The sequence below is a fragment of the Rattus norvegicus genome, chromosome 2, assembly GCF_021556685.1.
Source record: "Rattus norvegicus strain SHRSP/BbbUtx chromosome 2, alternate assembly SHRSP_T2T, whole genome shotgun sequence".
NCBI classification, from domain to species: domain Eukaryota; kingdom Metazoa; phylum Chordata; class Mammalia; order Rodentia; family Muridae; genus Rattus; species Rattus norvegicus.
The window spans coordinates 167,092,360-167,119,861 of record NC_141535.1 but is presented as its reverse complement, the minus strand read 5'-3'; the positions used below and the strand labels follow the sequence as shown (position 1 = coordinate 167,119,861).

Genomic DNA, 27,502 nt, shown 5'->3' with positions numbered 1-27,502 from the left:
TGAAATTATAATTTGATGGCATACCCAAATAAGATCCACAATGGGCTCATATCTTGGTAAGTGCACAGCAAAAATAAACACAGCTAAGACATAAAATAGTAGAGAAATATTTATTATCTGCAACAGACAAAGAGAGCAAGGTCATCATATTCAAAGCCAAATAAAGGGTAAGAAATTTATTAGGGAAGCCTATCTATATTTCCATGTGGGAGATATTCCTATGCATGATTTAATATACATTCTTCTGATCATGCTCAGTTAGTCAAAGTTCAAGAAGAAAACAGTAGTGCCCTAGTGCTTTAGAATGATGTTATAGAATCAGATGGGATATCTGTTTCTTGAGCACATTCAGCACATGTAGAAAAGGCACAACAAGAACTGGAAACTGCTAGTCTCTTCTAGATAACCTCATTAGTCACTGGCATCTATATGTTGGAGCAGGAGCTACAGGGAAGAGACCAGTGACAACCAAAATTTTGGAAAAGGCAATATATGGGCTCTGGCAGATTAAGCCCTTTCCTTGCTCTCCTCCAGCTTTATAGATTGCAGGAACCTGGGCGTTTGTGTTCTTTGTGTACTATAAAGTCATCTTTAAGCTTTAGATACAAAAGAAAGACCATCTTCAAAGAAGAACTAAAGCAGATCTGGCCCCAGGTCCTCCTCTCTTTTTAGTTAGTAATAGGAAGATAAACCCAGAAGTCATTAGTTTACAGAAAGTTTAGTCCATGCATTTTGTAAGTAAACAGATGTTATTGCTTATGTGTGAGATTCTTAGAAAATTGCAAGTTTATATCTGGTAAGGAAGAAAGGTCTTCAGTATCTGTTGACTGTGCTGAAACTGTTTCCCTGTTAGCAAGAGGCTTTCCCTGGATTTCTGGATAAGGTCATCTTTTCCCTTCTCACAGATCCACACTTTTATCCTGCCTCAGAATTACTCACCTTCCCAGTGAAATAGAAGTTGTCAAGTGTTCTGAGACCTAGAGCCTAGACACCTAGTACAGAATAAAGGATAAGTCACTACATACCCAACCTTTACTTTGGGGGGGTGGAGTTCAGAGACCTTGTTCTGTTACACCTGCCTCTTGTTCTGTGCAATACCACTTCACACAGCGCTTCTAGGTACAGTGAGTTTTCTTGCCCTTAGTAAGTTCTTAGACTACTCCAAGTAGTTTATATTTTTAATTTTTATTCCATTCTGTATAGCTCCTCTGATGTCATTTCTCTCTAACTTCAGCCCACCCATCACTATACTATATCACTCCATGGCATTCCTCCATCTGGAACCATAGAACACAACCACTCCACATGGTTGGCCTATATTAGACGAAATAGTTTAGGATACTCCACTATAGCACTTACCTACCAGCCTGGTCTCCAGTCTCTTGAGACATCCCTAAGATACCCAGTCAACATTTCATCTTGTAATCTAACCTGGTGTGCTAAGAACTCACACCCAAAGACCCATGTGATGACTAATCTTGGTTGCCAACTTAAAATATGGGAAGAATATCAAGTAAAGATGCTCCTATCAGATTGACCTGTGGCCATGTCTAAAAGGGAATTTTCTTCACTGCTATTGGGTTCAGGCAAGTCTAGCTCACTGTATGTGAAGCCATCATGGACAGGTAGGCCTATTGCCATATAACAAAAGTAGGCTAATCTGAGTCACAGCTGGCTAGAAACTTTTAAAGCCTGAAAATCCTCTACTGAAAGATTATAACTGACAAACAGACTGTTATACCCAACCAAAAATTAAAATTAAAATGTTATGACAAAAACAGGCTGAAGGGATATTAGTTATAAGGTCTACTGCTTTCAAGTACTCTCAGAGGAGACAATAGCTCTGTAGCCCCACTAGAACATAATGGAAGTTGTTTTGCTACTTAGCCAGAGTACCTGACAGAAGATAGTATTTCAGCTATCTGCAGTGGGAAGTCACCCAGGGAGATTACAGGAAATTCCTGAAGAGATGATCATTATGTAGACATCCCAAGATTCGCTAACAAGAGAAAGCCATCTACAGCAGAGAATTTTCCACCATCTTGAAAGGATAACTCTTGGCCTAACTCTAGACCTTGGTGAAAATGAAAAATGTGACCTTAATGTGTCAAAAGAGTGAGCAGTAGAACTCTCTCCTAAGTGCTTAGCTCTGCCAAACCAATAAAGTAGGAAGAGCATACACAATTCATCAAATAGGGGTTTTAAACCTGGGTCCAGATACAAACCACGAGCCCTCCCCCACACCAAATCAAAGTGAGCAGATAAGATAGTGCACGTACCTTCCATCGGCCACCCATGCCTCTCCCACCATCAGCTCACAGTATGGTCATACTATAGAGTAATCTCTACAATGAACCCAAATGCACGAGCTTGATTAAAGGCTGATTCCCTTGGCATTTAAAGACAAATCTAAACTGGACTGTGCATACTCCTTGGCATCTGGTCTATCCAATGACCCTGACCAACAACAATAACCATGTCTTCATTACCTTCACATCACACTGTAACCTAAAGCTGCTTCGTACGGGACAAATAGTGGGACAGTTGTGCCTTTCTTATTGGGCCATTGCTGTATTTTGTAGCACACCCACTGCCACCATTGGGCATCACATAGTGAATAGTACTGGGTATGAGCAGCAATGCAAAGAAAAGCCAGGTGGTGCCTTGCCAGACAATCTATGCTTCGTCTCATCTGTCTTTAGATAGCTGATAGTTTTCATGGTTGTATAGAGAAAATACAACCAAGTGCAAGCTAAACATTCTGCTTGCTATTCTTTGTCCTCTCTTGTCCTTTTCCCAATACCCACACTCCAGGAGAGAGCCATGGATCCTCCTTTCCAGGGTATCCTGCCAGTAGCTCCTGGTTTTGGTTGGGTTTTAATGAACTTTGCTGCTGGCATTAGTTTTCTGTATTTCTAAGGGTTGGGATTTTTATTCTTTTCTTTCGCTGAGGCTTAGCTTTAGGTTCACAACTTGGAACTGTGTCTTCGCTTAATGAACCCAGGGAATTTAGTGTGAAGTGACAACTCAATGAGCATCTGACAGCTCGGATGCACGCTAGGGAGGAAGCTTCGGGGGTTCCTAGTCAAAGGCTGTAGCTACCGAAGGAGAGCAAAACAACTTGATTTTTCCACCATTTAAGAACATCCACGCAGTTACCTGTGGATCTGTCAGGAGGGGACAGAGAAAGAACCCACACAACTCTGTGAGCAGAGAGAGACTCCACACACTCCTGAGATTAGGGCAGGTGACCTGGCAGAGGAAAAGAATAAAGGAACCAACAATAGAAGGAAGAAACAGAAGGTCAGAGTGGCTGAGTAGAGGAAAGAGAATGTGCAAAGTGAGTAAATTCTGGAAAGCAGATCTAGGTGGCTGCCATGAAAATAGAAACAGAAGCATCTGTTTAAAGAAAACACTGAGAGGGAGAAAAGCCCGAATGCTGCCTGCTCTCTTGATGTGAGCAAAGTGTGTTGTTCAGAACAGTGTTTTCACTTTATATTATGATTTTAAAGTCGATTAATTTATTTAATTTGTGTGAAAAATTCAAACAATATACTCTTGTCAGTAAATTGTCTCTCTCTAAGTTGAAAGGTTTCATAGTTCCGTAAGAGGAACTATGAAAAACTATGTACTCAAGGAAAGAACATACACTCTGATGCTGAAATGAAAAAAAATAAGAAGCTTACATTTTTCTTTTCCTTTATTGACAACCACCAAAAGGTTTAGTTAGGGGGGTTTCTAAAATGTCTCCTCTTCCATGTGGAGTTTATTGGGATTATGTCTGAGGACACATAGCAGCCAATCAGTAAGAAGAAATCACATCTATATAAAGTTGTATTTTATCACATATGATTGATCCAGATATGGTGGTCCTAAATGAGATTTTTAAAATATCTCATTCCATGTCCATGTTCTCTCCAAATCCCTACATTAAAAGGCAAGGCAATGATAAATCATTCTGAGAAGATCAAAGAATACCAAGTGAACTTAACTCCATTCACATTTCCTGCATCCGGTTGATTTATTTTCCTATCCTCAGAGACACCAACTGATTCTTGCATGTAGAGTGCAAAATGTTTTGAAAATCTTCTTAGTTTTCCAATGAGTTCCCATTTGACAGGTCATAAAATAATATTATTTTGTGCAGCCTTTCAAAGCTCTTCGTGGAGGTGCACAGATGGGATAATGCAAGAAAAGCATGTGCTAAGTTCTGTCCTTGTGGATATTGACGCAACCTTTTCAACCCAACTAATAGTTCACTCTTTGTGTAAAGGTTCTGAGAAGTCAGAAACTTAACTATAAATCAAACATACCTCAACTCCTGCTCTGAAGGCACAGTGGGATGTAAAAGAAATTTCCAGAGATTTTAAATATGTTAGAAAACCAGAAATGCGGCTCAACTTTTCCTGTGTCATTATCTTGGTGCCTCTGAGCTATTCTTTTTTTTTTCTTTTTGTTTTCAGAGCTGGGGACCGAACCCAGGGCCTTGCGCTTGCTAGGCTAGTGCTCTACCACTGAGTTAAATCCCCAACCCCTCCTCTGAGCTATTCTTGAAGATGGATTCTTGAGGTCAAACAGAATCACAGAAAATATCTCTCCAGGACAAAGTTTTGTGAAAACTATGGTCCATATTTGACTAGTAGGAAGGCCATAATCTAGGGCCTTCCCCTCTTCCCAGATGCCCACTCATTTCCTCTCACTTCATAAACAGCGCCTTCCTCTATCTCTCCCTGCAATTTGGTTATCTGCTTGCAGCAAAAGTCTTGTAATGATCATTTAAATTACTGAATGACTAATTTCTATTAATACAATGGTGTGATTGACAGCTGGCTACGGCAACCACAATACGAATATTTCAGACCAATCTCGCACCAAGTGTATCCACATCAAGAAAACTATGTACATCTATTCTTGAGAAAGCAAGTTGTGCCTCGAGTTCAAAGCACAAGGAAAATAAGAAAATTCCACATATTATAATCACAAATTAAGTAAAGCTGAAATCAAAATAAATAAGTAACTGAATTAAAATTTTCAAAAATCTAACTGACCTGTGGTTATTAGCTTCAGTCTAGAAATTGAAATATTCCCAACCACACATTTATAAGTTAATTTGCTAATAGGCATGTAGCTTGCTGTTCTGCGGTAGCATGATATTGAAGTTTCTGAACTTCACAGTTAATGCCTTGAATGGAGAGACTTTAATTAATAAAACACAAAGTGTGAGCATCTTCATTTGTTAGTGTCATTGGATGTAACAACCACACTCCAGGCTAGCCTCTTGTTCAGCATGTTGGCCAATACAAACCAGACTCCATGTGCTTTAAGGGATTTTTTCCTTTGGTTTTGTCTGTCTGCCTGTCTGTCTGTTTGTTTAAGAAAGAGAAAGAGCATGAGGTTAGGTGGGTAAGGAGGAGACTCAGATCAAGGAGGAGTTGGGGTGGGAAAATAGAAATATTTGTATGAATGTTTTAAAAAATTAATTAAAAATATAATAAGATGAATAAATTTTATACACAGTTGTTAATAGTAATAGCTGATACAACTATTTCAAACAGGAATTTCTAATAATAAAATCCAGTATGGTGTCTGAAGTACAAGTTACTTTTAGATGTGCTTAAATCAAGAAATTAATCTTCTCTTACTTGCCCCTGCCCCATAATCGCAGGAACCCCCAGACTGATGTGGGTCTGCTTCTCAGCCTCATCTTAACTATAGTTCTTTGTCTGGAAAATACAGAAAATAATGCTACTTGCACCATAGAACAAAATAAGTGAATACATTCAGTATTTATAATATATTTTTATATTTAACTTGAGTTAACTGTTTCAAAAGAAATCTTAGTTTTTTCTCTCCAAACTTATTAAATGCTCCTTTTGTTTTTATTTTATTTCATTGAATTATTTTACTTATTTGCATTCCAAAATTTGCCTCCTCTTCCTGTTCCCCCCTCCCAGAGTTCTTCACCCCATCACTCCTGCCTCTGAGAGGGTACTCCCCAACACATTCACTCACCTCACCAGTATCCCTCTTTCTGGGACATCAAGTTTCCACAGGATTAACTGAATCCTCGCCCACTGAGGCCATATATGGCAGTCCTCTGCCCGGAGTCATGAACCAGCCTATCTATGCTCCTTGGGTTCTGGCTTAGTCTCTGGGAGCTCTAAGGGGTTGGGTTAGTTGACACTTTTTTTCTTCCTGTGGGGTTGCAATCCCCCTAAGCTCCTTCAAATTTTTCTCTAACTCTTCTGTGTTGGTCCCCGACCTCAACTCAGTGGTTGTCAACCCAATGGTTTGCTCTAAGTGTTTGCATTTGTCTCAGTCAGTTGTTGGTAAAGCCTCTCGTAGGACAGTCATGCCAGGCTCCTGTCTGCAAGCACAGCATGGCATCAGTGTTTGGTATGTCAGGGTTTGGTATGCTCTCCTGGGATGGATCCCAAGTTGACCAGTCACTCACTGGGTGGCCTTTCTTTCAGTTACGGCTCTACTCTTGTCCCTGCATTTCCTGTAAACAGGAACAATTCTGGGTTAAAAATTTCGAAGATGGATGGTCCCCAGCCTAACAGGCGGCCATGTCTGTCTACTGGAGGTAGTCTCTTCAGTTGCATCTCCCCATTGTTGGGCTCAAAGCTCCTTTTCTTTACCTTTGTACAATGGACTTTTTTTCCCAAACCACAAATTTTTTAAACAAGTGAGCTCTTATTAAATTGAAATGGCTTCCTAGCCCTTCCCACATACTTTCTTACAAGCATGCTAAACTACTACATCACACTATTACCTCAGAGTTCAGGCAAGCAGCCATGGCTCCCTGGAGAATTGGATTTGCCCACAGGTGAGGATTTCTCAAGTGTCAAGTGTGTTCTAGATTCCCAAGGCTTAATTCCTCTCTGTGGTTAAAATGCTAATAAAAATTTAATCACTCTTTTGTTTCTAGGTGTTTACCAACATGCAAAAATATAAATTCTACATAAATGCCACTTTAAAAGATGTAACATCATATCCTAGTGATTAACCTTAGAGAAAAATATTCTAAGAATTTCTTTTGTTACTTTCATACTAATATGGAAACAATTGTATCTTTTAAAGAATCCTTATAATTATGATAGTCAATAAACTCAAGCCACCTTTCAGAGTTGACAGTTCACAAATTAAAATATGCTGTTTGTTTTAGTGACCCCCCACAAAGAAACTTCTATCCATCCCTCCTTCCCACTCTCCTCCCTCCTTCTCTTCCTTCCTCCCTCCCTTCATTCTTTCCTCCTTTCCTTCTTTCTTATATACACCGGGGCTGAGCCCAGGGCCTGGATGTACTAAGCATTACTCTACCACAACTGAGCTATTTCCTCACTGTGAAACTTTATACTCCTTTCTGAAGCTTCAACTCATGATTTTCACTTCTTGACAGCTACCACTGCAGACCTTTCTAAAGTCTGTTTACACATTCCCAGCAGATCATATCTTATTTGTTTCCTCATGGATTAAACCTGTCATGATTTCCTAATGGGAAGTATAGAATGTGATCTTATCTCCTCAAATACACCTCCCCTCAGAAACGTATCCATTGCACCTACCTCTCACCTCCTTTAGAGACTCACCCACAGCTCTGCGTCACAAGTCTAAGAGTTGACCATCCAGGTGATCTAAATCACAATGCGCTGTGAAGTACAAGTGAGCCTTATTAGCAAAGTTAATGTTATAGAGAATGCATGACTTTGTTTTTCTGTTCATTGTCTAACTGAAGAGAAATGGTTTGATCTAGGAAGGGAAAGAATGATTATAAGATGGCAAAGACATCAGAGGAGAATATTCAATTTGCTATATTTCTTGTCTATTAACTATAAGAGTATTAATGTTGCAAAACCTGTGTATACCTGTGTGCTCGCCTCACAGATTATAGATGTGTAGACAGGTGAAGACTCCATTCTTTGAGCAAGAGGAAGTCATCAAAGTTTATGAATCCTAGATATAACCATGGGATTTTCAATCACAACCGGAATATTTGTTATGGGAAGTGATTGTTGTACATTATTTTAAATTAACGTGTAATATTATGTGCGGTTGTGATGCCTGGTGCCATTAAATATCAGTGGTGTAACAGGAAATTTTTGTATTCCACTCACGTATATATGCCCTTTTTATGAGATCAGGCACACTTCTGCTCATGACTGAGCACTGGGTTTCAGTTCCCTGGAAACCTTAATAAGTATCGAGATGACCTAATCATGTCTTCACTGGTAACAACAACTTTGTCCAATGCCCTTGGTTGTTTGCATTGCCCCCATAGGCAGCACCTTGAGGCCCTGTGCAGTGTGCAGTCAGTTCATGTGATTGACAGTACCTCATCCATACCATTTACCCAGAGCTGCTTGCCACATACTCAGCACACATCTCTTAAACCTATAAGGGCAGGAGACATTGACTTCTCTCAATAGCGGGCTGAACAATTAGTGCTTGAGCAAACTGGGACATAGAGACAACACAGCCAAAACCTTTTCCCTAGATATTGATATCAATAAAAAGAGCTGAAGATATACATACTTATTATGCATACTTCTCAAGTCTCTGAATATACACCCCATTCGCATAAAATTTTTGAATTTCCTTAAAATACTTGCTAGAAACTGAAAACAGAAATGGAAACACAGATCTTGCCTTTGAAGAGTTTTTAACCTTTCCTGAAACAGAAACCGAACCAGATTCTGTTCTGGGGCCCAGAAATCCTAGTTTTTTTCCGTAATACATTTGTGCACGGTGGCTAACTATAAAACAGTTGTTGTGTAGAAATCTACAGAAACTACTCTGTAATGTTACACCTGCAAGAAAGCCACATCATGTAAGGGAAACTGGGCGAGGCCAATTTCAACAACATTTGATCTAAATTAAATAACTTCTAGATAGATTGTTATCACTTCAATAAAAATTATTAGTGAGACATTTTGCATCCTATAATTCATCAAAATATCCAAAAGGTGTGATATTCATTTTACAATGACATCATCTCTCAATGTGGGTACTGAATTTTAATTGAAACATCATGCTCTGTTTTTAAATGTCTTAATTTAGATAGGTAAAAACTTGATTCAGATTGGCAGCACAATAAAAAAGTATATAAAGGTAACAAATTATTTTAATGATTTTCCTATACTTGTGATTGTCCTAATAGTTTTGACTTCTCCAAATAGCTTAATGGAATACAAAGAAGTAATTTTCTCCATAGAATTAGCCTCTGAATGCATAAAATTGGGTCATATCATTTAGAATAACTTGTTTTACCAAAGTTAAAACACATTACTTCAAATTATATATAATATGTACTATAATATAATAGATTGTAGGATATGTATATAGTAAAGTCTTTCCAAGTGAATTAAATAATCAGAGTCAGCTCAGTATTATTAATCATAGGATTGAAAGGAGAATTGTATGAATTGAAAAGCAATCAATCCCTAAAGTACTATTAGAAAGAGGTTTCCTTCAGGAATTTCCTGTAGTACTTGTAAAATTCTATAATACTCTCCCTCCCAATGCAACCTCTGTGCATGCTGATTTATCCTTAGAATGCATGTAGAATGGTTATTATTGAATTATGCCGCAGAAAGTTTCTGTCTTAAGTGGAATTTCATACTTGCTCAGTAAACGTTAAAAATTATTTTTATTCCATTGAAGTTTAAATCGTTTATATGTATGCAGTGTGTGTTGATAAAATTAATTAATTAAGCTCATGTTCATTTTGCCTTTGATTATTAGTCAAAGCATTAGTCAAACTTTCCTTTAATTTAGGAAAATCACAGATTAGATTAATAATAAAGTAATCCTCTATAAAATGCTTCTGTGATTTAACCAATAATAGTTAAGAACAATGTAAGATTGCAATATTTACTGCCTCATATTTCTTCATCCATTATATACGTAGTGACTATTTTAACAGCTCTAAACATTGTGTGTGCAGGAATGTGTGCTGTGTGTATACAGATAGGTGCAGATTTGAGCTCACATTTGAGCATTTGTAGAGGACAGGTCAATGGAAGGTGTCTTTTTCAATTACCTACCATCTTATGTTTTCACAGATGGCAATTCACTGAACCTGGAGATCTGCATTGGTCTATACTGGCTGTTCAGGAAGCCCTAGAAACCTCTTGTGTGCACTTTGTATTACTAGGGTTACAGCATGCCCCTCCAAAGCTAGCTTCATATGCGAGTGCTAGGGAGCTAGTGCTTGTACAACAGACATTTTACCCATTGAGTATATCCTTAGCCTTCGAGGTTCATGTTTGATCCATGCATAAGATATTAAAATAAGTATACCCAAACTTAATATTTTAGGTCAGAAATTAGTAACACGGATGCTTTTTGGAGATAAAATGTGTCCTGGGCATTCATTTTCTCATATTTCAAATCATATAACCAATTGAAAAGTATATGAAAAATATAAAAAATGATACAATTGTCAAGAACACTTCTTCTTGCAGAAGGTTCAGGTTCAGTTCCAAGAAACCATGCAGTGACTATTGTCTGTAACTCTGGATCTAGAGGATACTCTTCTAGCCTCTTCAGGCATCACACTCATGTGATGCGTAGACATAAACACCACCACAACACCCATAACATATAAAATAAATAAATATATAACACCTGAATGTTGAAATAAATGGGTAGTTACTGCCAAACCTATACTAAATATAAGTTTTTTTGAGAAATAAAAAATGTATAAAAGTTTAAACAAATACTTTCAGTTTTTCTACATTGTTTTTTAATAGATTCACCTCTCTGCATAAAAGATATTTATATGCAAGTAAACAGTCTATTTTAAGGCAAACTAAACTTAAGCTTAATTTTTTCTTGTTTTTTTTATTTTTATTGAATATATTATATGGGTGTTCTCCTCCCCATCCTCCCCCCATTACCGCCCTCCCCCCAACAATCACGTTAACTGGGGGTTCACTCTTGGCAGGACCAAGGGCTTCCCCTTCCACTGGTGCTCTTACTAGGCTATTCATTGCTACCTATGACGTTGGAGCCCAGGGTCAGTGCATGTATAGTCTTTAGGTAGTGGCTTAGTCCCTGGAAGCTCTGGTTGCTTGCCATTGTTGTACATATGGGGTCTCGAGCCCCTTCAAGCTCTTTCAGTCCTTTCTCTGATTCCTTCAACGCAGGTCCCGTTCTCAGTTCAGTGGTTTGCTGCTGGCATTTGCCTATGTATTTGCTATATTCTGGCTGTGTCTCTCAGGAGAGAACTACATCCAGTTCCTGTCGGCCTGCACTTCTTTGCTTCATCCATCTTATCTAGTTTGGTGGCTGTATATGTACGGGCCACATGTGGGGCAGGCTCTGAGTGGGTGTCCCTTCTGCCTCTGTTCTAAACTTTGCCTCCCTATTCCCTTCCAAGGGTGTTCTTCTCCCATTTTAAAGAAGGAGTGAAGCATTCACATTTTGGACATCCGTCTTGAGTTTCGTGTGTTCTGTGCATCTAGGGCAATTCAAGCATTTGGGCTAATGGCCACTTATCAATGAGTGCATACCATGTGTGTTTTTATGTGATTGGGTTACTGCACTCAGGATGATATTTTCCAGTTCCAACCATTTGCATATGAATTTCATAAAGTCATTGTTTTTGATAGATCAGTAATACTCCATTGTGTAGATGTACCATATTTTCTGTATCCATTCCTCTGTTGAAGGGCATCTGGGTTCTTTCCAGCTTCTGGCTATTATAAATAAGGCTGCTATGAACATAGTGGAGCACGTGTCTCTTTTATATGTTGGGGCATCTTTTGGGTATATGCCCAAGAGAGGTATAGCTGAGTCCTCAGGTAGTTCAATGTACAATTTTCTGAGGAACCTCCAGACTGATTTCCAGAACGGGTATACCAGTCTGCAATCCCACCAACAATGGAGGAGTGTTCCTCTTTCTCCACATCCTCGTCAGCATTTGCTGTCACCTGAGTTTTTGATCTTAGCCATTCTCACTGCTGTGTGGTGAAATCTCAGGGTTGTTTTGATTTCCATTTCCCTTATGACAAAAGATGTTGAACATTTCTTTAGGTGTTTCTCAGCCATTCGGCATTCCTCAGCTGTGAATTCTTTGTTTAGCTCTAAACCCCATTTTTTAATGGGGTTATTTGTCTCCCTGCAGTCTAATTTCTTGAGTTCTTTGTATATTTTGGATATAAGCCCTATATCTGTTGTAGGATTGGTAAAGATCTTTTTCCAATCTGTTGGTTGCCATTTTGTCCTAACAGTGTCCTTTGCCTTACAGAAGCTTTGCAGTTTTATGAGATCCCATTTGTTGATTCTTGATCTTAGAGCATAAGCCATTGGTGTTTTGTTCAGGAAATTTTCTCCAGTGCCCATGTGTTCGAGATTCTTCCCCACTTTTTCTTCTATTAGTTTGAGTGCATCTGGTTTGATGTGGAGGTCCTTGATCCACTTGGACTTAAGCTTTGTACAGGGTGATAAGCATGGATCGATCTGAATTCTTCTACATGCTGACCTCCAGTTGAAGCAGCACCATTTGCAGAAAATGCTATCTCTTTTCCATTGGACAGTTTTAGCTCCCTTGTCAAAAATCAAGTGACCATAGGTGTGTGGGTTCATTTCTGGGTCTTCAATTCTATTCGACTGGTCTATCTTTCTGTCTCTGTACCAATACAATGCAGCTTTTATCACTATTGCTCTGTAATACTGCTTGAGTTCAGGGATACTGATTCCCCCAGAAGTCTTTTTATTGTTGAGGATAGTTTTAGTTTTACTGGTTTGCTGTTAATACAGATGAATTTGCAAATTGTTCTGTCTAACTCTCTGAAGAATTGGATTGGTATTTTGATGGGGATTGCATTCAATCTGTAGATCGCTTTTGGTACAATGGCCACTTTTACTATATTAATCCTGCCAATCCATGAGCATGGGAGATCTTTCCATCTTCTGAGGTCTTCTTCAATTTCTTTTTTCAGAGGCTTGAAGTTCTTATCATAAAGATCTTTCACTTGCTTGGTTAAATTCACACCAAGGTATTTTATATTATTTGGGACTATTAAGTAGGGTGTCGTTTCCCTAATTTCTTTCTCGGCTTGTTTCTCTTTTGTGTAGAGGAAGTTAATTTTATTTGATTTATTTGAGTTAATTTTATACCCAGCCACTTTGCTGAAGGTGTTTATCAGGTGTAGTATTTCTCTGGTGGAACTTATGGGATCACTTAAATATACTATCATATCAATGCAAACAGTGATATTTTGACTTCTTCTTTTCCAATCTGTATCCCTTTGATCTGCATTTGTTGTCTGATTGCTCTGGCTAGAAATTCAAGAACTATATTGAATAAGTAGGGAGAGAGTAGGCAGCCTTGTCTAGTACATGATTTTAGTGGGATTGCTTCAAGTTTCTCTATAATTAGTTTCATGTTAGCTACTGGTTTGCTGTATATTGCTTTTACTATGTTTGGGTATGGGCTTGAATTCCTTTTCTTTACAGGACTTTTATCATGAAGGGGTGTTGAATTTTGTCAAATGCTTTCTCAGCATCTAATGAAATGATCATGTGGTTTTTATCTTTCAGTTTGTTTATTTAATGAATTACCTTGATGGTTTTCTGTATATTATACCATCCCTGCATGCCTGGGATGAAGCCTACTTGATCATGGTGGATGATTGGTTTGATATGCTCTTGGATTCGGTTTGCCAGAATTTTATTGAGTATTTTTGCGTCAATATTCATAAGGGAAATTGGTCTGAAGTTCTCTTTCTTTGTTGGGTCTTTGTGTGGTTTAGGTATAAGAGTAATTGTGGCTTCAAAGAAGGAATTCGGTAGTGCTCCATCTGTTTCAATTTTGTGGAATATTTTGGATAGTATTGGTATGAGGTCTTCTATGAAGGTCTGATAGAATTCTGCACTGTACCTATCTGAACCTGGGCTCTTTTTGGTTGGGAGAACTTTATGACTGCTTCTATTTCTTTAGGAGTTATGGAGTTTTTGAAATGGTTTATCTGTTACTGATTTAACTTCCATGTATACATGGGTGTTCTTCCCTTATTGTTGCTGAGGACCAGCTTTACCCCGTTGTGGTCTGATAGGACACATGGCATTATTTCTATCTTTCTGTATCTATTGAGGCCTGTTTTATGACCAATTACATGGTCAGTTTTGGAGAAAGTACCATGAGGTGGTGAGAAGAAGGTATATCCTTTTGTTTTAGGATAGAATGTTCTATAAATATCTGTTAATTCCATTTGGTTCATGACTTCTCTTAGTCTGTCTATGTCTCTGTTTAATTTCTGTTTCCATGATCTGTCCATTGCTGAGAGTGGGGTGTTGAAATCTCCCACCATTATTGTGTGCGGTGCAATGTGTGTTTTGAGCTTTAGTAAGGTTTCTTTTACGGATGTAGGTGCCCTTGTATTTAGGGCATAGATATTTAGGATTGAGAGTTCATCTTGGTGGATTTTTCCTTTGATGAATATGAAGTGTCCTTCCTTATCTTTATTTGATGACTTTTGGTTGAAAATCAATTTTATTCTATATTAGAATGGCTACTCCAGCTTGCTTCTTCAGACCATTTGCTTGGAAAGTTGTTTTCCAGTCTTTCACTCTGAGGCAGTCTCTGTCTTTGTCTCTGAGGTGTGTTTCCTGTAGGCAGCAGAATGCAGGGTCCTCTTTGTGTATCCAGATTGTTAATCTGTATCTTTTCATTGGGCAATTGAGTCCATTGATATTGAGAGATATTAAGGAATAGTGATTGTTGCTTCCTGTTACATTCATATTTGGATGTGAGATTATGTTTGTGTGCTTTTCTTCTCTTTGTTTTGTTGTCAAGACGATTAGTTTCTTGCTTTTTCTAGGGTCTAGTTTCCCTCCTTATGTTGGGCTTTGCCATTTATTATCCTTTGTAGGACTGGATTTGTAGAAAGATATTGTGTCAATTTGGTTCTGTCATGGAATATCTTGCTTTACCCATCTATGTTAATTGAGAGTTTTGCTGGAAACAGTAACCCGGGCTGACATTTGTGTTCTCTTAGGGTCTGTAGGACATCTGTCCAGGATCTTCTGGCTTTCATAGTCTCTGGTGAGAAGTCTGGTGTGATTCTGATAGGTCTACCTTTATATATTACTTGACCATTTTCCCTTACTGCTTTTAATATTATTTCTTTGTTTTGTGCATTTGATGTTTTGACTATTATGCAATGGGAGGGTTTTCTTTTCTAGTCCAATCTATTTGGAGTTCTGTACGCTTCTTGTATATTTATGGGCATCTCTTTCTTTAGGTTAGGCAAGTTTTCTTCTATGATTTTGTTGAAGATATTTACTGGTCCTTTGAGCTGGGAGTCTTCACTCTCTTCTATACCTATTATCCTTAGGTTCAATCTTCTCATTGAGTCCTGGATTTCCTGTAGGTTTTAGACCAGTAGCGTTTTCCGTTTTACATTATCTTTGACAGTTGTGTCGATGATTTCTATGGAATCTTCTGCTCCTGAGATTCTCTCTTCTATCTCTTGTATTCTGTTGGTGATGCTTGTATCTACAGCTGCTTGTCTCTTCCTTTGGTTTTCTATATCCAGGGTTGTCTCCCTTTGTGCTTTCTTTATTGCTTCTATTTCCATTTTTTGATTCCTTCACCTGTTTGATTGTGTTTTCCTGGAATTCTGTCAGGGATTTTTTTTTGATTCCTCTCTATAGACTTCTACTTCTTTATTTATGTTTTCCTGAGTTTCTTTAAGTGAGTTCTTTATGTATTTCTTGAAGTCCTCCAGCATCATGATCAAATGTGATTTTAATTCTAGATCTTGCTTTTCTGGTGTGTTTGGATATTCAGTGTTTGCTTTGGTGGGAGAATTGGGCTCCAATGATGCCATGTAGTCTTGGTTTCCTTTGCTTGGATTCCTGCGCTTGCCTCTCGCCATCAGGTTGTCTCTGGTGTTACCTTGTTCTGCTATTTCTGACAGTGGCTAGACCATCCTATAGGCCTGTGTGTCAGGAGTGCTATAGACATGTTTTCCTGTTTTCTTTCAGCCAATTACGTGAAAAGAGTGTTCTGCTTTCAGGCGTGTAGTCTTTCCCGTCTACTGGTCTTCAGCTGTTCCTGTCGACCTGTGTCCTTTGTCCACCAGGCAGGTCGCTTGGAGCAGAAAAGTTGGTCTTACCTGTGGTCCCGCGGCTCAAGTTGCTCGTGGTGGGCTGCTTTTGTGCTCTCTGTGAGGACGGCAATCAGGAGGGCCTGTGCCACCTTTTCAGGAAGCCCCTGTGCACCGGGGTCCCAGATGGCATTAGGTGTTTTCCTCTGGAGTCAGAAAAGGGGCAGAGTGTAGTCTCTTCTGGCTTCCCAGGCATGTCTGCCTCTCTGAAGGTTTAGCTCTTCCTTCCAAGGGATTTGGGTGCAGAGATCTGTTGACCAGGTCCCTTCAGGTCCAGGAAGTGTCTGGACTGTGGGGGACCTGCAGCTTGAGTGCCCCTATCTTCCGGTTCCCAGAGGCCGTATACATTTTCCTCTTGGGCCAGGGATGTGGGCAGGGGTGGGCAGTGTTGGTGGTCTCTCCCACTCCACAGTCTCAGGAGTGCCCACCTGTCCGGGCTGTGAGCTCTCTCTCCCATGGGGTTTGGAAGCAGAGAGCTGCGGGCCAGGATCAGCGAGGTTGGGGCTCCAGCTAAAAACTGGAAGTGTCCTGTCCCGGAGGAATTTTGCCTCTGTGTGTCCTGATTCCACCAGGCAAGTCGCTTGGAGCAGAAAAGTTGGTCTTACCTGTGGTCCTGTGGCTCAAGTTGTTTGTGGGGGGCTTCTTTTGAGCTCTCCGTGAGGGCAGCAACCAGGAGGGCCTGAACCACCTTTTCCGGGAGCCCCCGTGCACCAGGGTCCCAGATGGCATTAGGTGTTTTCCTCTGGAGTCAGAAATGTGGGCACGCCTTCCCAGGCGTGTTTGCCCCTCTGAAGGTTTAGCTCTTCCTCCCACAGGTTTTAGGTGCAGGGAGCTTTTGATCAGCTCCCTTCAGGTCCAGGAGGTGTCTGGACCGCAGGGGACCTGCCGCTTGAGTGCTTCCTGTTATTTTTGTTGTTAGAGGTGGAATTATGTTTGTGTGGCTATATTCTTTTGGGTTTGTTGAAAGAAGATTACTTTCTTGCTTTTTCTATGGTCTAGTTTCCCTCCTTGTGTTAGAGTTTTCCATCTATTATCCTTTGTAGGGCTGGATTTGTGGAAAGATATTGTGTAAATTTAGTTTTGTCATGGAATATCTTGGTTTTTCCATCTATGTTAATTGAGAGTTTTGCTGGATATAGGAGCCTGGGCTAGCATTTGTGTTCTCTTAGGGTCTGTATGACATCTGTCCAGGATCTTCTGGCTTTCATAGTCTCTGGTGAAAAGTCTGGTGTAATTCTTAGGTCTGCCTTTATATGTTACTTGACCTTTTTCTCTTACTGCTTTTAATTGTTGAATGTTGGAAAATATATTAGCAAGCCATTGTATATTTGTAAAAGTACATTGTCCACTTAATTCTTTTGAGCTATTATTTTGACACAGCAAAGATCTTTTCAATTTTACTCTTCCACAATGGATTGCAAATGTTATTCACTATGAAATAATTCAACATGGCCTTTTCCTTTTCTTTCTTTTCTGTCTTTATTTCTTTAAAGCCATAGCATTAATTTATTTCTTGGATTCTGTGTTTTCAGTTTCAATTTAAAATTTGGTTCATACCTACTGTTTTCAGCTAGAAAACTTTTAAAACTATAAAACCTAGATAGTAATTCCAACTTAATTATTAAATCTGGTTAATGTGTCTCAATATCCAAGTGACCGCATGACTTTGTAGCAATAGTAATAAAATAACCATTTGAACTGGCCTGGTATATTGAAACTAACTATGTGTTTATATGTTCTAATGTGTACATAGACTATATCTCATTTTTGAGGCCCCATCCTCATGATGTAATCTAATTATAACACAAAAGACTCCATCTCAAATACTACTGCATTATAATCAGACTTCACCATGCAAATTTGGAGAGTGTAGAGATCACAGCTCAGTCTATAGCATATCAAACTGAGCTAGTGTAGTTTTATTAATTTGTTCTATAAGCATATGCTCTGGTGTAAAATTGACCATGTCTACAGTTGTTTTAATGATAAGGAATAATATGGTTTCATTGCCTCACTTAATTAAAGAGAATATTGCTTCCTGACACCATCCATCCATAAAAGTATTTTATCTGTTTTGATTATTTAGAAATAAGAAAGATTAAATTTTTACTTACATAACTATACTAAAATAATCTGAAGTAGTATGTACATCAAATTTTTTACAACCTAAAACCTCATGCAGTGACAAAAAGCCTAAATGGATTTCTCAGCCTGTAGAAATCTGTAGAAATCACAAGAAGTTCTTAGTTTGCAACCTTATCAAGGTTAGATTCAATCTGAATCATGTTCATCCTGCTTGGAGGAGAACTTTCCTCCCACAATCAAATTATTGTGGGTGAAAAAAGGCACAGCCTGAGTAATAACTGCTATCCTGTCCACAGAAGCTTTTATTCATAATATTGAACTTCACATCACCAATAAACTATCCTGAGCAATAAAGTCTTGAAAGTCTCACTTTTTTTAAAGATTTATTCATTTATTATATATAAGTACACTGTAGCTATCTTCAGACACACCAGAAGAGGGCATCGAATCCCATTACAGATGGTTGTGAGCCACCATGTGGTTGCTGGGAATTGAACTCAGGACCTCTGGAAGAGTAGTCAGGTGCTCTTAACCGCTGAGCCATCTCTCCAGCCCCCAAAAAGTCTCACTTTTTACTTCACATCAATGAGTTTGTCTCAAACTTGTATGTAACCATGTGTTAATACATAATTCCATGATTAAAAGCTGTTCATATTGTTTCTTAGAAATGGTCACCGAAGGAACAACCATTCAGAGCCTGCTTCACATGTGGCCCCTATATATACCAAAACTAGATAAGATTGATGAAGCTAAAAAGTGCATGCTGAAAGGGACCGGATATAGATCTCTCCTAAGAGACTCTCCCAGAACATGTCAAATACAGATGTGAATGCTAGCAGCAAACCATTGAACTGAGAACAGGAACCCCCTTGGGGGGAATTAGAGGAAGGATTGAAAGAGCTGAAGGGGCTTGCAACCCCATAAGAACAACAATGCCAACCAACCAGAGCTTCCAGGGACTAAACCACTACCTAAAGACTGTATACATAGACTGACCCAGGGCTCCAACTGCATATGTAGCAGAGAATAGCCCTGTTGGGGCACCAGTGGAAGGGGAAGCCCTTGGTCCTGCCAAGGTTGGACCCCCTCCCGTTGCAGGGGAATCTCGGGGGAATAAGGGGGTCGATTGGGGGAACACCGTATCGGGGAGAGAATAGGGAGGCTTATGGACAGGAAACCAGGAAAGGGAATATCATTTGAAATGTAAATAAAGAAATATATCTAATAAAAAATTCAAAAAAGAAAAGAAATGGTTACAAAATGTAGAAAAGTAATTTTCAAATATTTTTATGATAATCTATGTTATTTTATTGAATTTTTTATTTACATTTCAAATGTTATCCCCTTTCCCGGTTTCCCCTCCTGAAACCTCCCTACCCCTCCCCTCTCAACCCTTCTTCTATGAGGTTGCTCCCAGACCTACCCACCTGCTCCCTCCCACCTCCCCACCCTGGCATTCGCCTACACTGGGCATCAAGCCTTCACAGGACCAAGGGCCTCTCCTCCCAGAAGGACTGAAGCTTTGGTCTTCCTTCCTCTTGAGCTTTTCATTTCACCTCATACCAATCAGAATGGCTAAGATCAAATACTCAGGTGAGGTGTGCAGAAAGAGGAACACTCCTCCATTGTTGGTGGGATTGCAAGCTGGTACAAGCATTCTGGAAGTCAGTCTGGAGGCTCCTCTGAGAATTGGACATAGTACTACCTGAGAACCCAGCTATACCACTCCTGGGCATATACCCAAAAGATGCTCCAACATATAACAAGGACACATGCTCCACTGTGTTCATAACAGCCTTATTTATAATAGAAGCTGGAAAAGGCCCAGATGTCCTTCACCAAAGGAATGAATACAGAAAATTTGGGACATTTAAACAATGGATTATTACTCAGCTATTAAAAACAATGACTATATGAAATTCTTAGGCAAATGGATAGAACTAGAATATACCATTCTGAGTGAGGTAACCCAATCACAGAAAATACACATGATATGCATAAGTGGCTATTAGCCCAAAAGATTGGAATACTATGTTATTTTTTTATTCCAGAGCAAATCAACTCAATTTTTTTCTTGAATTTCAGTACAAGAGCTCATCGTTCATGTCTAGCCCATTGACTTATATAACTCCTCATTTCTCTTTAAAATTAAATTTTCCATATATCCAAGGGATCCAAGTCAGTCAGGGCTTCACCAAATTCACAATTTAATGCTCTGCGAATTGGCAAAGAAATCAAATAATGTTTTTACATGGAGAGAAAATCTGATGAGGCATTATTTTTAATTTTTATGTGAAGTGATTTCTAAAGTACATAAACTAGGAAATGAAATAAGATATATGGTTGATAAAATTTGAATAATAAAATTTGAAATTTTAAAATAGTAACAAAGAATACATTGCTGTAGGGGTGCATGATTTAGAAACTGATGATGTCTTGTACTCTGAGACACTTTTTGTTACTTTATTTAATGCAATTTAAAGATTGTTGGGAGTGAGAGCTAACAAATGAACCAAATACTAGACATCTGCATAAAAATGCTTCCACCAGAACCCAGACATTCTACTATAGTGGGTCCTGAGAAATGCAATATAGCTGAAATACAAGGCAAGGACTTAAAGTAGCTTGTGCTTGGGAGTTTTATGTCAACTTGACACAAGCAAAAGTCATCTGAGAGGAGGTAACCTCTATTTTAAAAATTCTTACATAAGACTGAGTTGTACACAAGCCTATAAGGCATTTTCTTAATTAACAAATAATAGGGAATGGGCTTGTTCATTATGGATGGTGCCATTTCTGTGCTGGGTCTATCAAAAAACAGGATGTGCAAGCCATGGTTACAAGCAAGTAATTAGTGTCCCTCCAGGATCTCTGCATCTGCTCCTGCTTTCAGGTTTCTGTCCTGTTTGAGTTCCTGTCCTGGCTACCTTTAATGATGGACTATAGTAGAGAAGGATAAGCCCAATAAATCCCTTCCTCCCCAAGTTTCTTTGGTCATGGTGTTTCATCACAGCAATGTAACCCTGACTAAGACAATGTTCAAGGACCTTAAAGAAGATATTAAGAGGTCCATTAACAAAATATGTGAAAACACAAACCCATTAGAATGAAATTATGAAAACAATTCAGAACATAAAAGTAGAAATAGAAGCACTAAAGAAAACCCAAACCAAGAGAAAATCAAAAATGAAAATTTTAGGAAGTCAACCAAAATCTCAGTGGTATGCCTTACCAACAAAGTAAATGATGAGTGTTGTGGTTTAAATGAAGATGGATCCCATAGGCTGGTAGAAATTGGCACTATCAAGAAATATAGCCTTTTTGGAAGAAGTGGGTTTTGAGGGGGTGAGGTTTGAGGTTTCAAATGGTCAAGCCAAACACAGTGTCACTCTCTTTTCCTGCTAACTGTAGAACCAGAAGTAGACCTCTCAGCTACCTCTTGAGTACATGTCTCCCTGCACTCCATCATGCCCCCCATCCCCAGGAGTACAATGCACTATACCACTGAATGCATAAGCAAACCCCATTCAAATGCTTCCCTTTGTAAGGGTTGCCTTACTCTTGGTGTCTCAACACAACAATGAATGCCTAACTGAGAGAAAGAATCTTAGGCATTGAAGACAAGATAGAAGGAAAACTTTAGTCTGAATAACTTAAAATAGTACTCAAGAAAACACAAGAAATAAATAACTTCAGACCAGATAATTAAAAGAGAAAAACCATAACAACAAAGTAACAGGAATTAATAAATACTGCACATTAATACTTCTCAACAGCTTGCTCTCAATTCTCCAATTAAAGGAGCAGACTAACAAATTGGATTTGCGAACAAGATCACATTTCTGCATGTAAAAGAAACACATCTTCCTATCAAAGAAAGACACCAACAGTGGGTAAAAGAATAGAAAAACATTCAGAGCAGGTAGACCTAAGAAACAAGCAAGACTAGTCACTTTCATATTTGACAAAAAATAACCTTCAAACCAAAAGTAATCAGAAGAGATAGGGAAGGACTCCACATGCTCACCAAAAGAAAAATCCATTCTCCTGGCTCTGTGTGTGTGTGTGTGTGTGTGTGTGTGTGTGTGTGTGTGTGTGTGTGTGTGTGTGTGTGTCAACCTGACACAAGCTAGTAATCAGAGAGGAAAGCAGCCTCAGTTGAAGAAATGCCTCCATGAGATGCAGCTTTAAGGCACTTTCTCAATTAGTGATCAGTGGAGTGATGTCTAGCCAACTGTGGGTGGTACTGTCCCTGTGTTCTCATTATCTTCCTAATGTCGGTGGATCCACATGTAGAACTCTCGGCAACCTCTCCAGTACCATGTCTATCTACGTACCACCATGCCAAGTGGATTTAGCAATAAATTCTACCATATTCTCAAAGAAATCTTAATGCCGATACTCCTCAAAATTATTCCACATAATAAAAATGGAAGGAATGTTGCCAAATTCTTTATATGAGATCACATTTACCTTAATACATAAACTAAAGACCTAACAAAGAAAGAGAAGTATAGACCAATTTTCCTTAATAACACAGATGCAAAATTTCTTAGTAAAATACTAGTAAATCAAATACAAGATTACACCAAGTAGGCTTCATTCCAGAGATGTGGAGATAGTTCAGTGTATGTAAATTGAAAATATACTCTTCCATATAAACACAGCAAAGACTACTGTGGTTATGGCACTACCCATATCCCAGTATGACTGGGCTCTCCTACAATGACAAAACAACATGGCCATCTCATTAGATGCAGAAAAGGCCTTTGACAAAATCCAACACCACTTTATAATCTCCTTAGGTAGGGGAATTAGAATAATTATGAATGGATGAAGAATGTTGACTGGAATTAAAGGCTCAAACAGGGAGGGGGAAGGAAGAAAAACATAAGGGAGGGAATTGGAGGAAGGACAGCTAAAACTATGGAACCACTGAGGGGGTCATAGGAAACCTACTTCTGTTGAAGATTGTTAAAATATACACAAATATAAAAGAAATCTAAATAGAACCACCAATTATGGAGGAGAGAAAGTGCCAACTAGACATCTTCCACTACCAAATCAAACCTCCAGTACTAGGAATGGCTCTGATTAAGTTGTTCTCCAAAAGTGTCCCATGAAAACCCCAAAACAATCCAAGCTATTGTCACAGCTTCCATTTCCTCTCCACTAACTGCTGGTAAGGGTCTTCTTTTGAAGGCAACACCTACATAACTCATTAAACATAGAGAAAAGGAGCTGGTATCTATGTAAAACCTTCACAACTACTGACTTGGTTTCAGGATACTGGAAGATGTTCTGCTCATTACCAAAGGAGAAAGATAACACTAACCCATTTATTTACAATCACTTCGATTTACAAAGGTGACCTGCCTCCATACACTGTTACAATGGTAGGGAAGAAATGTGGGAGTAGCCAAGCACTATCTGATTAGATTTAAGACCTACTATATGACATGAGCCTACACCTGACCCTGTTCACATGGTCAAGAATTTGAGACTAGGTATGCCAACAATCTAGGGGGAAAACAAATACTACTTTCTGCTAAAGGAAAGCAAGAATAAAATGATTTTTGACATCAGTCCCTTGTTCAGCCATTATCATAGAAGCTACCTCCTGCAGTTGATGGAAACAAATAGAAAGACCCATGGGATGATGTCTCTATCAAATCCCTCCCCTCGGGGCTCAGGGACCACTGCAGAAGAGAAGGCAGATTGTACGAGAGCCACTGTGCATGGAAGACACCAAGGAAACAAGGCCTAGTAGACACAACACGCTTAGTACACACATGTGATCTCACAGCAACAGCATGGACAGGGCCTGCTTAGGTCTAATGCAGATGGGGTCCCAGCACTGAGAGGAGAACTAGACACAAGCCCCCATCCCTAACCCAGCAGCCATCTCCAACAGATTCTTATTGGGTATACAAACCACACCATGGCTCGTCCCATGGTCATCAATAGATAGCCACACAAAATCAACTCAAATGTATTTTTTCGAGGTTGTGTTGTTATGTTTTGTTTTGTCTTTTCTCAAAGTGCTTTCTTTCTGGAATTTTGTTTTCTCTTTTTACTTTACAGGTATTTTGTTTATGTATCATGATTTTCAATTTTGTGTTTTTATGGGATTTCTGCTGTTTGTAAATTGTGTGCTTTGTGGCTTTTCTGTGACTTTTTTTCCTGCTTGTTTTGGCCTATTCTGGCATTTTTGTTTTGTTTTGTTTTACTTTACTTTATCTTATATTATCAGCATCGTCATCATCAATGCCTTGTTTTCTTATTTTAATTGAATATTTTCTTTACTTACATTTCAAATGTTATCCCCTTTCCTGATTTCCCCTCTGGAATCACCCTATCCTTTCCACCCTCCCCCTGCTTCTACTAGATTGTTCCTCCACTCACCCATCTCCCTCCCATCTCCCTGCCTTGGCTTTCCCCTACATGTGGGCATTGAGCCTTCACAGGGCCAAAGGCCTCTCCTCTCATTGATGCCTGATAAGGCCATTCTCTGCAATATACCTTGTTTTCTAGTGAGAGAGAGAAAGAATTGGTATGGATCTGAGTGAGTAGAGATGTGGGGTGAATCTGAGAAGATCTGAGGGAGGAAAATCTATTTTCATTTTTAAAAAAAACTGGATGAATAAAAAAATAGAATAAATAAAAATGTCAACATACCTAAAAGAGATTGAAACAAAATTAACAAGGAAAATAATCAAATTTAATATATACACCAATTTCATTTTAGATGGTCCCTTCTTTTTCAAATTATGATCATGGTTGTAATTTAAAGTTCGAAACATACTTTAGTACATTTTGTGTGGAAGACCTTTAATCTTAAGTGTCAAACCCCAGTCTCATTTAAAATTTTTGTGTTGGGTTTGAGAAATATAAGATGTTTGATATAACTTAATTTTTTAACATAAAGGAAAAATAGAATTAGCTGTATTTTAAAACAGCCACAACTCTTTTGCCTAATCTCTACAGTTGCTTTTGACTTGCAGGGACAGTATTGCATAGATTTTTAGGCAAAATAATATGTCCTATAAAATCAGGAATATTTGCTATATAGATTTCAACCAAAAAATTTTGGATCTTCAGGTCAAATAATTTTACATTTGCAGATATATTCACTCCCACATTTAGAAAGATCCATTGGTTTTAATGTGAACAACAAAACTGGGTTTTACTGTAGTTCATACTGTAGCTTCTCTGCTCAGTCTGTCTCACCCTGATTGTTTACCTGGATACCTGCCAAAGTTTCAATTAACTTTATTGTCAGCAGGCCCAACAAAATGTATTTAGAACCTCGTGTTGAGGATGATGTCACAACATATCAAACAAACTATTTAATCACACAAATTGGTCATTTAAATAACTAGCAATCAACCAAAACAAACTCAATGTTTCTTTAAAGATACTTGTATATAGATTTATTTGATAGGAACTATGAAATAAATGTAGTCCCATTATAGATAGGCAATATTTTTCTTATTTTTCCTCATTTTTCCAAAGTATAATCACTCTTTTTTTTCTTTCTCTAGATCTATTCTGCTGAATTAATGGTAAATTACATTATAGAGTGGTCTAACTTTTTAAAATTTTTTTAAAGATTTTATTTTTAGTTGTTTTTTTGGTTTTTTTTTGGTTTTTTTTTTGTTTTGTTTTTTTGTTTTGTTTTTTGTCTTTTGAGTTTTTATTTCCCAGTTAAATCTAACACGAGCTGGGCAGAGGGGAGACGTCGTTGTTTGTTTTCTTTTGTTTTGCTTCTTTTTAATTTATTTATTATTATATTGAGAGTACACTGTAGCTGTTTTCAGATACAAGTGTGGTCTAACTTTTAATTTTGTTTTATTATTTTTTTGTTCTGGAAAACAAAAGAATTCTACATTTTAGAAAACTATAATTGATTATCAAAAGCAGTTGTTGTTTAATTTCTTCCTGGGGATTTAAAACCATTGCAATCACATATTGGTATAAAAGCATACCATAAATGTGAAAATTGAGCTCACACAAGCAGAGATTCAGTCCGAGCAACAATGCCACAGTTAACAAAAAGATACCACAGGATAAGGCTCATCTAAGAAACTTGCTTTTCTTATTTTTCTCAAAATTCACTGTTTCTAACAAGAAATACAATAAAGAATATTTTTAAATTTTTAAAATATTTTATCCATGTGCAGATAACTACAGAAGAACTTTGGTGTAATTCTGAATGGTATATAGTGCATACTGACATTCCATCTACTGTCAGTTTTTTAAATTTTTTGGTAGAACTGAGTACTGCTGAATCCTGGGTCTGGAAAAGAAAGAGGCCACTGGAAAATGAAAAACTAGAAGTAGAAAGTACTGAGTCTAGCAGGACAGTCCTCCCACATCTCAGTAGCTCTCTTCCCCTTGAGTTAGTGCCAAAACTAACAGGGTGTTCACTTTTCTCCTTTCCATGGCTACATTTATCATCTTCTAAGGTCAGAAGAAAGAAAGTGTTACTTCTTCAGGCAACAGCTTAACTACTTTGTGTGTGTGTGTGTGTGTGTGTGTGTGTGTGAGAGAGAGAGAGAGAGAGAGAGAGAGAGAGAGAGAGAGAGAGAGACTGTATACCTGTATTGTGTGTCTCTGTGTTGGTATCTGTGTGTTTGTGTGTCGGTATGCATGTGTGTCTCTGTGTGTTATGTGTCTGTGAATGAGTATATATTATATATATGTGTGTGTGTGTGTGTGTGTGTGTGTGTGTGTCTATATATTTGTCTCTGAGTCTGTGTTTCTGTGTGTGTGTGTATGTGTTTGTGCATGTCTGTGTGTGAGTCTGTATGCCTGTGTGTCGATATGTGTGTATCAATGTGTCTATATGTGTCTGTGTCTCTGTGTGTGGGGGACCCAAAAGTACTTATCTTATAATACTAGAAACTTCTTATGAAAACCAAAGCCAGCCTCATTAAGGTCCCTTGTCCCTGAATGACGGTTTCTTGAACAATGAGTTTGTCTTTGCATTGCCTAAAGCCTACTAAGAGACAGCCAGAAGAGAACTTCTGGTGTCCTCTGGTCATGGGATACATATGGTTATGGCATATATGGGAAAGGAGATATCTAGTCATTCTTATTCAACCCTTCCTTACAAAAATAACAACGATGATGAAGCAAGTGTGCCACGTTGATGGGTGTGTGGTATCTTCCTGTTAAAGTAAAAACAGACCAAGAGCATGGACTCAGTTTGTTTTCAAGGGCAAAAACACATTCAAAGGGACAATTTCCCACTTCTTTACTTCGTTCTATTCTTTCTATACATTTTCAAAACAAGA

General features: G+C 38.5%; 1 long non-coding RNA gene across 1 annotated transcript in view; it reads right to left on the bottom strand.

The window, feature by feature from the left end:
- Window positions 1-27,270, bottom strand: part of LOC147996312 (uncharacterized) — an 84,888-nt gene extending 57,618 nt beyond the window's left edge. Inside the window, exons 1-2 of the long non-coding RNA XR_015671953.1 lie at window positions 27,091-27,270; window positions 7,569-7,652 (exon numbers count right to left, since the gene is read on the bottom strand). This is a non-coding gene — a long non-coding RNA (uncharacterized LOC147996312). The remainder of the gene's footprint in view (window positions 1-7,568; window positions 7,653-27,090) is intronic.
- Window positions 27,271-27,502: the final 232 nt, after the last annotated feature.